Consider the following 12,768-nt stretch of genomic DNA (forward strand, 5'->3'; position numbering starts at 1 on the left):
CAATAGGAATTTGATACACCACTTTCGGTTCAGGGGGTTTCTCGACCTTATCTTTAACAAATCATACATATTCATATAGAGTTAAGCGTGTAGCTTCACGTATTGAGAGATCCACGACGAGATAAATAGTAAAAAGTAAAAATAATAAAAACGTCCTTACGAAACCATTTACCAATAGCGCTACGCTCCCCGGCAACTACGCTAGAAAAGTGTCTTGATGGCTCCCAAGTGTAGGATATCAATTTTAGTACTTTTCAACAAAAAAATTTGTCAAACCCACGAGGAGCTGAAGGTATTGGTTAGCAATTTTGACAAGTAAACGTTCAAAAGGATGCAATAGTTTTGGTGTTTTTATGTGGTTAGTTTGCAATGATTTACTGAAAGTAAATAGCAATAAGTAAATGATCTCAATGAGAGAAAACCCAATCCTATATGCAGAAAGAGGGCACGCTCAGTGTGTGTGAACTAATATGTGACAAGGGCGCCCACACCACCCATAGGCATGAACTAGGGCTGGCCCGCGCCTAGGGTAGGTGTGGGGCCCACAGGTGCCCCAACGACCTGAATCATCCGCCTATTTATACATCTTCTCGGGAAAACCTTAGATACCTGAGCCTCCTTCCATGAAAAGTTCTGCCGCGGCCGCTATCGCCGAACCCATCTCAGGGGGGTTCTGAAGCTCTTCCTGGCACCCTGCTGGAGGGGGAAATCATCACCGGGGGCATCTACATCGCCATGCCCGCCTTCGAAGTGATGCGTGGGTAGTTCATCCCTTGACTATGGGTCCATAGCAGTAGCTAGATTGTTGTCTTCTCCACCTTGTGCTTCATGTATCGATCTTGTGAGCTGCCCTACATGATCAAGATCATCTTTATGTATCGATCTTGTCCATTCAGTTTGTTGTATGGGCCAAGCCCAGTAACGTTAATTTTTCCCCTTTGTTGGGCCATGGCCTGTTACGAGCCCAATTTTTATTGGACTTTTTCATTTTTAATTTCATTTTTTACCAATTGTTTTCGGGCCATGTGTTTTTCGCAGCATGTCGAATTCGGCCTTGGCCTTTTTGAGGTCCATTAGAGTTTTGGGCCTTGGCATGTTTGGTGTCCATTTCGGTTTTGTTCTCTGGCCTTTTTAGGGTCCAGTTATTTTACGGGCGTTTGCCTTTTTCAGCATTTTTTAATTCCTACTTTTCTGAAATGCATACATACTAATCATTTTTTTGCTGGGTTGTAGCCTTTTAAGACCCCATATATTTCCAGGCTACTTTGGGCCTTGGCCTTTTAACAAACAACAAATAGCCCACCTGCACATCATTTAAATTATGAAATTCAGCAGCTAAATACAAAAATCAACATTGCAAATCTGTTCACAGCAGCACATAATTCACATCAGCATCACAACATGTTCACAGATTCATCAAAATGACCAGATTCACATGTTCAAAGATTCACCAACATGGTGCACAAAAACACCAACCCAGCAGGACATAAGACCAGGTTTTTCACACCAAATGACATAGAACCAGCACACAACAAAACACTCTAATTCCCAGCAGATCTAGCTCCAAACAGCTCCATCATCGTTTTCTTCAGTCCAAATGAGCATCGCCTGGTAATCTTTGTCACATTCTTTAGGATGTCACAGCAAGCATTCTTGATGACATCCGACTCTGTGTCCATGCTGAAATTTGCCTACAAAGCAAACAAGGGAAAGGACACAAAGTTAGTTATCATGAGCTTTTAACAATCAGAGCAAGCACTCCTATCCGTTTAACTAATTGTCAACACCCGGATTTTTAAGTCCAGATGCCTATTATGCCATACATCGCAATCCCAGGAAGATTGTTTTTGCGAGACATAATAGTTAAGTAGCATAGAGTCATCATTTATTACAACACATACATGTCTTACAACAATGGATCGCATGATCCAATATTACACAAATAGATTGTTCAACAATACAATACGTAGCGGAAGCGAAGTAGTAGTGGACTATCTATTCCACAGGCAACGCTTGACGTTAGAAGATGCTCCTAGTTATCGTAGACGTCCTGTTGTCCGTTCTCTTGATACTGTGGCTCCTCTTCATAGTCTGGCATTTGAATAGCCAGGGACACAGCCGTGAGTACTTTAAAGTACTCGCAAACTAATACTAATGTAATACTTAACAACTTTAATAAGGGGTGCTAAGCTCTAGGTTTATTTGCGTAAAGCCATGTTTAGTTCACAAAAATTTAGTAAAGACTCCTCATTTTAGCTAACTAACTCAAGTGGGAACATTAGGGTCATTCCCACAAATCAATTGTGATTTCAGTCAAGTCACCTTTCAATTCACCATTCCTTTTTAAGACAAAAGTTCTGACAACGGAACAGTATGGCCTTTCCAATCGTCCGTAACCGTGGACACGGCTATTCGAATAGGTTTAACACTCTCCAGAGGTTGTACTCTTGTGCCACAACTTTTGATTACATCCGTCGAGGATAACCCCGAATCATCGTAACTCGAGTACGCGGATCATCAACCTTAACCTTTCACTTATATACCCTATTATAGGCACCTCTCCCCATGAGCTTGGCCTCCCGGTGAAAACCAACTGTCAACCCGGGAACTGCACAGGGCTTGGGTCGTACATTCACCTCATATTCACATCACTTCACTTTTAACGGAGGAAGCCTCGGCATAACCCCTATGAAGTTGTGGATCTATTTTTGGGTGTGTTGTGATTAAATCCGAGAATGGCGGCTCTCTACGCGGTGGGTAGAGTCCGAAATATATAGGTCGATTCACAAAAGTTGTTGCGTTTGACATTGCGGAGCCGATGCAACATGGTACGGGTGGACGGTATGAGCGGGCTTCTCCCGTACCGCAGGTCGTTAAACTCTCTGGAAGCATCGATTCGACCCAAACTTGCATTGTTGTGTAGGCAACGTGATATTCTTCCATAATTATTGTTAACCATAATGCAAACATTATCAATCCTCCCCAAAGGTTTATTTATAGCATTATCAGCAAGATTAACATCCAAATAACAATTTTTCAATGCTGGCAAGTCAAGCATATCATAGATTTTCTTAGGCATAACAGAAATACTTGCACCAAGATCACATAAAGCATTGCAATCAAAATCATTGACCCTCATCTTAATGATGGGCTCCCAACCATCCTCTAACTTCCTAGGAATAGAAGTTTCAAGTTTTAGTTTCTCCTCTCTAGCTTTTATGAGAGCATTTGTAATATGTTTTGTAAAGGCCAAATTTATAGCACTAGCATTGGAACTTCTAGCAAGTTTTTGTAAGAACTTAATAACTTCAGAGATGTGACAATCATCAAAAGCTAAACCATTATGATCTACAGCAATGGAATCATTGTCCCCAATATTTTGAAAAATTTCAGCAGTTTTATCACAAACAGTTTCAGCAATTTTAGCAATTTCAGCAGTTTCAGGCAGTTTTGCACGCTTTGCACTAGGAGTAGAAACATTGCCAACACCAATTATTTTACCATTGATAGTAGGAGGTTTAGCAACATGTGAAGCATTAACATTACTAGTGGTGGTAATAGTCCAAACTTTAGCTACATTATTCTCTTTAGCAAGTTTTTCGTTTTCTTCTCTTTCCCACCTAGCATGCAATTCAGCCATCAATCTAATATTTTAATTAATTCGAACTTGGATGGAGTTTGCTGTAGCAAATGACTTAATATCGTTATCTTCATTAGGCATAACTTTCAATTTTAAAAGATCAACATCAGAGGCAAGACTATCAACCTTAGAAGCAAGAACATCAATTTTATCAAGCTTTTTTTCAACAGATTTGTTAAAAGCAGTTTGTGTACTAATAAATTCTTTAAGCACGGCTTCAAGACCAGGGGGTACACTCCTATTATTGTTGTAAGAATTACCATAACCATTACCATTATTAGAAGGATATGGCCTATAGTTGTTACCAAAATTATTCGTATAAGCATTGTCCCAGGCTAATGGGCGAGCCAACTCGGAGAGAAATAGCCCGTCGCGCGGGCCTCCCAAAGAAAGGGAGGCCTGCTACGCCAAAAGCGAGAAAAACTCCATCCCTTTCCTTTTGACATCCCCATGCCGAAATTATTATTTTTAATGAAGTTCACATCAACATGTTCTTCTTGAGCAACCAATGAAGCTAAAGGAACATTATTAGGATCAACATTAGATCTACCATTTACAAGCATAGACATAATAGCATCAATCTTATCACTCAAGGAGGAGGTTTTTTCAACAGAATTTACCTTCTTACCTTGTGGATCTCTTTCCGTGTGCCATTCAGAGTAATTGATCATCATATTATCAAGAAGCTTTGTTGCCACGCCTAAGGTGATGGACATAAAAGTACCTCCAGCAGCTGAATCCAATAGGTTCCTCGAAGAAAAATTCAGTCCTGCATAAAAGGTTTGGATGATCATCCAAGTAGTTAGTCCATGAGTAGGGCAATTCTTTACCAAAGATTTCATTCTTTCCCATGCTTGGGCAACATGTTCATTATCCAATTGCTTAAAATTCATTATGCTACTTCTCAAAGATATAATTTTAGCGGGAGGATAATATCTACCAATGAAAGCATCCTTACATTTAGTCCATGAATCAATACTATTTTTAGGCAAAGATAGCAACCAATCTTTAGCTCTTCCTCTTAAGGAGAAAGGAAACAATTTTAATTTTATAATATCACCATCTACATCCTTATACTTTTGCATTTCACAAAGTTCAACAAAATTATTAAGATGGGAAGCAGCATCATCAGAACTAACACCAGAAAATTGCTCTCTCATAACAAGATTTAGTAAAGCAGGTTTAATTTCAAAAAATTCACTGTAGTAGCAGGGTGGAGCAATAGGTGTGCATAGGAAATCATTATTATTTGTGCTAGTGAAGTCACACAACTTAGTATTTTCAGGAGTACCCATTTTAGCAGTAGTAAATAAAACAAACTAAATAAAGTAAATGCAAGTAACTAATTTTTTTGTGTTTTTAATATAGAGAACGCAAACAAGACAGTAAATAAAGTAAATCTAGCAACTATTTTTTTTGTATTTTTGATATAGAGAACAAACAAAGCAGTAAATAAAATAAAGTAAAGCAAGACAAAAACAAAGTAAAGAGATTGGATGTGGGAGACTCCCCTTGTAGCGTGTCTTGATCTCCCCGGCAACGGCGCCAGAAAAAATGCTGGCGTGTAGTTGACGTGGGAGTTAGAAATCTTTGTGGTGTAGATTTTCTTCAGTTCCCCGGCAACGGCGCCAGAAAAAATGCTTGATGGCGCGTAAAACACACGTCCGTTGGGAACCCCAAGAGGAAGGTGTGATGCGTACAGCAGCAAGTTTTCCCTCAGTAAGAAACCAAGGTTATCGAACCAGTAGGAGTCAAGGAACACGTGAAGGTTGTTGGTGACGGACTGTAGTGCGGCGCAACACCAGGGATTCCGGCGCCAACGTGGTACTTTGCCCCAACGTAACAATGAGGTTGTCAATCTCACCGGCTTGCTGTAAACAAAGGATTAAAGTATAGTGTGGAAGATGATGTTTGTTTGTGAAGAACAGTAAAGAACAAGTATTGCAGTAGATTGTATTTCAGATGTAAAAGAATGGACCGGGGTCCACAGTTCACTAGTGGTGTCTCTCCCATAAGATAAATAGCATGTTGGGTGAACATATTACAGTTGGGCAATTGACAAATAGAGAGGGCATAACAATGCATATACATATCACGATGACTACTATGAGATTTAATCAGGGCATTACGACAAAGTACATAGACCGCTATCCAGCATGCATCTATGCCTAAAAAGTCCACCTTCAGGTTATCATCCGAACCCATTCCAGTATTAAGTTGCAAACAACAGACAATTGCATTAAGTATGGTGCGTAATGTAATCAACACAAATATCCTTAGACAAAGCATTGATGTTTTATCCCTAGTGGCAACAACACATCCACAACTTTAGAACTTTCTGTCACTGTCCCGGATTCAATGGAGGCATGAACCCACTATCGAGCATAAATACTCCCTCTTGGAGTTACAAGTATCAACTTGGCCGAGCCTCTACTAGCAACGGAGAGCATGCAAGAACATAAACAACACATATATGATAGATTGATAATCAACTTGACATAGTATTCCATATTCATCGGATCCCAACAAACACAACATGTAGCATTACAAATAGATGATCTTGATCATGATAGGCAGCTCACAAGATCTAACATGATAGCACAATGAGGAGAAGACAACCATCTAGCTACCGCTACGGACCCATAGTCCGAGGGTAAACTACTCACACATCAATCCGGAGGCGATCATGGTGATGAAGAGTCCTCCAGGAGATGATTCCCTCTCCGGCAGGGTGCCGGAGGCGATCTCCTGAATCCCCCGAGATGGGATTGGCGGCGGCGTCTCTGGAAGGTTTTCCGTATCGTGGCTCTCGGTACTGGGGTTTTCGCGACGAAGGCTATAAGTAGGCGGAAGGGCAGCATCGGTGGGCTGACGAGGGGGCCAGACCATAGGGCGGCGTAGGCCCAATGCTGGCCGCGCCGCCCTATGGGTACGGGCCCTCGTGGCCCCACTTCGTATCCCCTTCGGTCTTCTGGAAGCTTCGTGGAAAAATAAGACCCTGGGCGTTGATTTCGTCCGATTCCGAGAATATTTCCTTTGTAGGATTTCTGAAACCAAAACAGCAGAAAACAGCAACTGGCTCTTCGGCATCTCGTCAATAGGTTAGTGCCGGAAAATGCATAATAATGACATAAAGTGTGTATAAAACATGTGAGTATCATCATAAAAGTAGCATGGAACATAAGAAATTATAGATACGTTTGAGACGTATCAATATGTTGTTGCCACTAGGGATAAAACATCAATGCTTTGTCTAAGGATATTTGTGTTGATTGCATTACGCACGCATACTTAATGCAATTGTCTGTTGTTTGCAACTTAATACTGGAAGGGTGCGGATGCTAACCCGAAGGTGGACTTTTAGGCATAGATGCATCTTGGATAGCGGTCTATGTTATTTGTCGTAATGCCCTAAGTAAATCTCATATTAGTCATCATGATATGTATGTGCATTGTTATGCTCTCTCTATTTGTCAATTGCCCAACTGTAATTTGTTCACCCAACATGCTATTTATCTTATTGGAGAGACACCACTACTAAACTGTGGACCCCGGTCCATTCTTTTACATCTGAAATACAATCTACTGCAATCTCTGTTCTCTATTGTTCCTCGCAAGCAAACATCATTCTCCACACCATACGTTTAATCCTTTGTTTACAGCAAGCCGGTGAGATTGACAACCTCACTGTTAAGTTGGGGCAAAGTATTTTGATTGTGTTGTGCAGGTTCCACGTTGGCGCCGGAATCCACGGTGTTGCGCCGCATTACGCTCCTCCACCAACAACCTTCACGTGGCCTTCATCTCCTACTGGTTACATAACCTTGGTTTCTTTACGAGGAAAACTTGCCATCGTGCGCATCACACCTTCCTCTTGGGGTTCCCAACGGACGTGTGCATCACACGCCATCAAGACTGTTTTCGGCGCCGTTGTCGGCGCGATCAAGACACGCTGCAAGGGGAGTCTCTCACATCCAATCTCTTTACTTTGTTTATTGTCTTGCTTTACTTTATTTTATTTTATTTTCTGTTTTGTTTGCTTTCTTTATATCAAAAATACAAAAAAAATTAGTTACTTGTTTACTTTACTTAATTCGGTTTTGCTTAGTTTTTTTATTTTTATTATTGCTAAAATGGGTAATCCTGAAGTTGAAGTTCGTTCGTTTAAGCAACAAGGGGGAGAAAGTTTTAAAGATGCTTGGTATAGAATTAGTGATGCTCATCATAGGTGCACTAAGAAAAACTCCACTATTATCCTCCTTAGGAATTTTATGTTGGTATCTCTAGCTGGAATAGGTATGTTCTTGATACTCTTGCGGGAGGTAATTTCCTAGGCACTCCTGCTTTAGAAGCTAGTTGCATTATTGAGAGTCTAGTTGGAATACCACCTGTTAATGAAGCTAAAATTGAAATCTCTCTTGAAGATGTCATGAAAAAGTTGGAGGCCATAGAGAAAAATCTTCCATGTGTTGAGACTAAATTGGGAATATTACTTGATAACACTGATAAACTTGATAAATCTCTAGGAGGAATTAATGAAAGAATTGCTGTCTTAGAAACTTGTGCTATCCATGTTTTTAAGGAAAATCAAGATGTTGATGCTTCATCTCTAGATGATACTTGAATTACACTTTCTGCGCCTAGCTGAAAGGCGTTAAAGAAAAGCGCATATGGGAGACACCCATTATTTTATTTCTGCAATATTTGTTTTATATTTGTGCCTTGGAAGTTGTTACTACTGTAGCAACCTCTCCTTATCTTTACTTTATTGCATTGTTGTGCCAAGTAAAGTCTTTGATAGTAAGGTTGATACTAGATTTAGATTTCTCTGCAGAAACAGATTTCTAGCTGTCACGAATTTGAGTAGATCTCTCTGTAGGAAACTCAGAAAAATCTGCGAAACTTCATGAGTAATCCTCAGATATGTACGCAACTTTCATTCAATTTGAGCTTCTTCATCTGAGCATGTTAAGTGCCTCTAAAAAATTCATCTTTACGGATTGTTCTGTTTTGACAGATTCTGCCTTTTATTTCACATTGCCTCTTTTACTGTGTTGAGTGGATTTCTTTGCTCCATTAACTTTCAGTAGCCTTGGGCAATGTCCGAAGTGTTAGGAATGATTGTGTCCTCTCTGAACATGTGAATTTTTGATTATGCACTAACCCTCTAATGAGTTTGTTTTGAGTTTGGTGTGGAGGAAGTTTTCAAGGGTCAAGAGAGGAGGATGATATAATATGATCAAGAAGAGTGAAAAGTCTAAGCTTGGGGATGCCCCGTGGTTCATCCCTGCATATTTCAAGAAGACTCAAGCATCTAAGCTTGGGGATGCCCAAGGCATCCCCTTCTTCATCGACAACTTATCAGGTCACCTCTAGTGAAACTATATTTTTATTCCGTCACATCTTATTTGCTTTACTTGGAGCGTCTGTATGCTTTTATTTTTGTTTTTGTTTGAATAAATTCGGATCCTAGCATTCCTTGTGTGGGAGAAAGACACGCTCCGCTGTTTCATATGAACACCGGTGTTCTTAGCTTTACTTTCAATGTTCATGGCGAAGGTTGAAAACCGCTTCGTTCATTGCTATTTGGTTGGAAATAGAAAATGCTTCATGTGGTAATTGGTATATGGTCTTGAATAATTTGATACTTGGCAATTGTTTTGAGTTCTCAAATAGATCATGTTTAAGCTCTTGCATCATGTAGTTTGAACCTATTAATGAAGAACTACCATAGAGCTTGTTGAAATTTGGTTTGCATGATTGGTCTCTCTAAAGTCTAGATATTTTCTGGTAAAAGTGTTTGAACAACAAGGAGACAGTGTAGAGTCTTATAATGCTTGCAATATGTTCTTATGTAAGTTTTGCTGTACCGGTTCATACTTGTGTTTGCTTCAAATAACCTTGCTAAGCCAAAGCCTTGTACTAAGAGGGAATGCTTCTCGTGCATCCAAAACCTTGAGCCAAAACTTATGCCATTTGTGTCCACCATAACTACCTACTACGTGGTATTTCTCTGCCATTCCAAGTAAATTGCTTACGTGCTACCTTTAAAAATTTCATTCCTTGTCTTTGCAATACATAGCTCATGGGAAAATAGCTTAAAAACTATTGTGGTATTGAATATGTTGCTTATGTATCTTATTTCTTATAAGTTGCTTGTTGAGCGGTAACCATGTTTATGGGGACACCATCAACTGTTACACCTTTGTTGAATATCATGTGAGTTGCTATGCATGTTCGTCTTGTCTGAAGTAAGGGTCATTTGTCATGATTAAATGGTTTGAGTATGCATATTGTTAGAGAAGAACATTGGGCCGCCAACCAAAGCCATGTATCATGGTGGAAGTTTCTGTTTGGACATATATTAATCCTCAATCTCTTATGAGAATATTATCTGTTGTTGAATGCTTAAGCATTAAAGAGGAGTCCATTATCTGTTTTCTATGTTGTCCCGGTATGGATGTCCTCAAGTTGAGATTTATCAAAAACGAGAAATCAAATGCGATCTATCTCCTTGGACCTTTGTACGAGGTGGCATAGAGGTACCCCTTTGTGACACTTGGTTGAAACATATGTAATGCAATGATAATCCATGGAAATCCGAGCTAATTAGGACAAGGTGCGAGCACTATTGGTATTCGATGCATGAGGCTTGCAACTTATAGGATGTTTTATGCATAACACATATGAATTATTACTACCGTTGACAAAATTGTTTCCATGTTTTCAAAATAAAAAGCTCTAGTACATGAGTAATACCTGCTTCCCTCTGCGAAGGGCCTTTCTTTTACTTTATGTTGAGTCGGTTTACCTACTTCTTTCTATCTTAGAAGCAAACACTTGTGTCAAGCGTGTGTGCATTGATTCTTACATACTTGCTTATTTGCATTCATCATATTACTTTGTGTTGACAATTTTCGATGGGATATACATGTTGAAGTTGAAAGCAACTTGCTGAAACTTATATCTTCCTTTGTGTTGCTTCAAAACCTTCTATTAAGAATCTATTGCTTTATGAGTTAACTCTTATGCAAGACTTATTGATGCTTGTCTTGAAAGTACTATTCATGAAAAGTCTTTGCTATATGATTCAGTTGTTTAGTCATTATCTTTACCATTGCTTTGAATCACTTCATTCATCTCATATGCTTTACAACAGTATTGATCAAGATTATGATGGTAGCATGTCACTTCAGAAATTATCCTTGTTATCTTTTACCTATTCGAGGGCGAGTAGGAACTAAGCTTGGGGATGCTTGATACGTCTCATAAGTATCTATATTTTCTTATGTTCCATGCTAGTTTTATGACAATACTCACATGTTTTATATACACTTTACATCATTTTGATGCATTTTTCGGCACTAACCTATTAACGAGATGCCGAAGCGCCGGTTCTCGTTTTGCGCTGTTTTTGGTTTCAGAAATCTTACACGGAAATATTCTCGGAATTGGACGAAACAAAAGCCCACGGTCTTATTTTCCACGCAGCCTTCCGAAGTCCAAAGAGGAGACAAAGAGGGACGCGAGGCGGCCACACCCTAGGGGGCGCGGCCCCACCCTTGGCCGCGCCGCCCTATGGGGTGGGCCCCTCGGCCGCCCCTCGACTGCGCCCCTTCGCCTATTTATTCTCTCTGTCGCGGAACACCTAGTACCGAGAGCCACGATACGAGAAAAGTTACTCGTGACGCCGTCGCCGCCAATCCCATCTCGGGGGATTCAGGAGATCGCCTCCGGCACCCTGCCGGAGAGGGGAATCATCACCGGAGAGCTCTACATCACCATGCCCGCCTCCGGATTGATGCGTGAGTACTTCATCCTTGGACTATGGGTCCATAGAAGTAGCTAGATGGTTGTCTTCTCCTCTTGTGCTATCATGTTTAGATCTTGTGAGCTGCCTATCATGATCAAGATCGTGTATTTGTAATGCTACATGTTGTGTTTGTTGGGATCCGATGAATATGGAATACTATGCCAAGTTGATTATTGATCTATCATATATGTGTTGTTTATGATCTTGCATGCTCTCCGTTGCTAGTAGAGGCTCGGCCAAGTTGATACTTGTAACTCCAAGAGGGAGTATTTATGCTCGATAGTGGGTTCATGCCTCCATTGAATGCGGGACGGTGACGGAAAGTTCTAAGGTTATGGATGTGCTTGTTGCCACTAGGGATAAAACATCAATGCTTTGTCTAAGGATATTTGTGTTGATTACATTACGCACGGTACTTAATGCAATTGTCACGTTGTTTGCAACTTAATACTTGGAAGGGGTGCGGATGCTAACCCGAAGGTGGACTTTTAGGCATAGATGCATGTTTGGATAGCGGTCTATGTTATTTGTCGTAATGCCCTAAGTAAATCTCATATTAGTCATCATGATATGTATGTGCATTGTTATGCTCTCTCTATTTGTCAATTGCCCAACTGTAATTTGTTCACCCAACATGCTATTTATCTTATTGGAGAGACACCACTACTGAACTGTGGACCCCGGTCCATTCTTTTACATCTGAAATACAGTCTACTGCAATCTCTGTTCTCTGTTGTTCCTCGCAAGCAAACATCATTCTCCACACCGTACGTTTAATCCTTTGTTTACAGCAAGCCGGTGAGATTGACAACCTCACTTTTAAGTTGGGGCAAAGTATTTTGATTGTGTTGTGCAGGTTCCACGTTGGCGCCGGAATCCCTGGTGTTGCGCCGCACTACACTCCTCCACCAACAACCTTCACGTGGCCTTCATCTCCTACTGGTTCGATAACCTTGCTTTCTTTCTGAGGGAAAACTTGCTGCTGTGCGCATCACACCTTCCTCTTGGGGTTCCCAACGGACGTGTGCATCACGCGCCATCAAGCTCCATAGAAAGCAAGAATGGATGATGATTGGAGCAATTATTGGTGCAGGTACTATCACAAATGTGGCGCAAAGAGTAGGCCACAATCATCGTGTTGTGTACACCTCCTTTAATTCTCTCCTCGAAGACCACGTGCGGGGATGTCTATGACACGATGTTTGCCTCAAAATCCATGTGCCAAAGAAAAAGTGCAGGGCATGGTCTCATTTGTATATCTAAAAATTGAATCTATATAAAAATACATACATGTGGTGTATGAAATGTACAGTCA

This window comes from Lolium rigidum, chromosome 6 (assembly GCF_022539505.1).
Source record: "Lolium rigidum isolate FL_2022 chromosome 6, APGP_CSIRO_Lrig_0.1, whole genome shotgun sequence".
NCBI lineage: Eukaryota > Viridiplantae > Streptophyta > Magnoliopsida > Poales > Poaceae > Lolium > Lolium rigidum.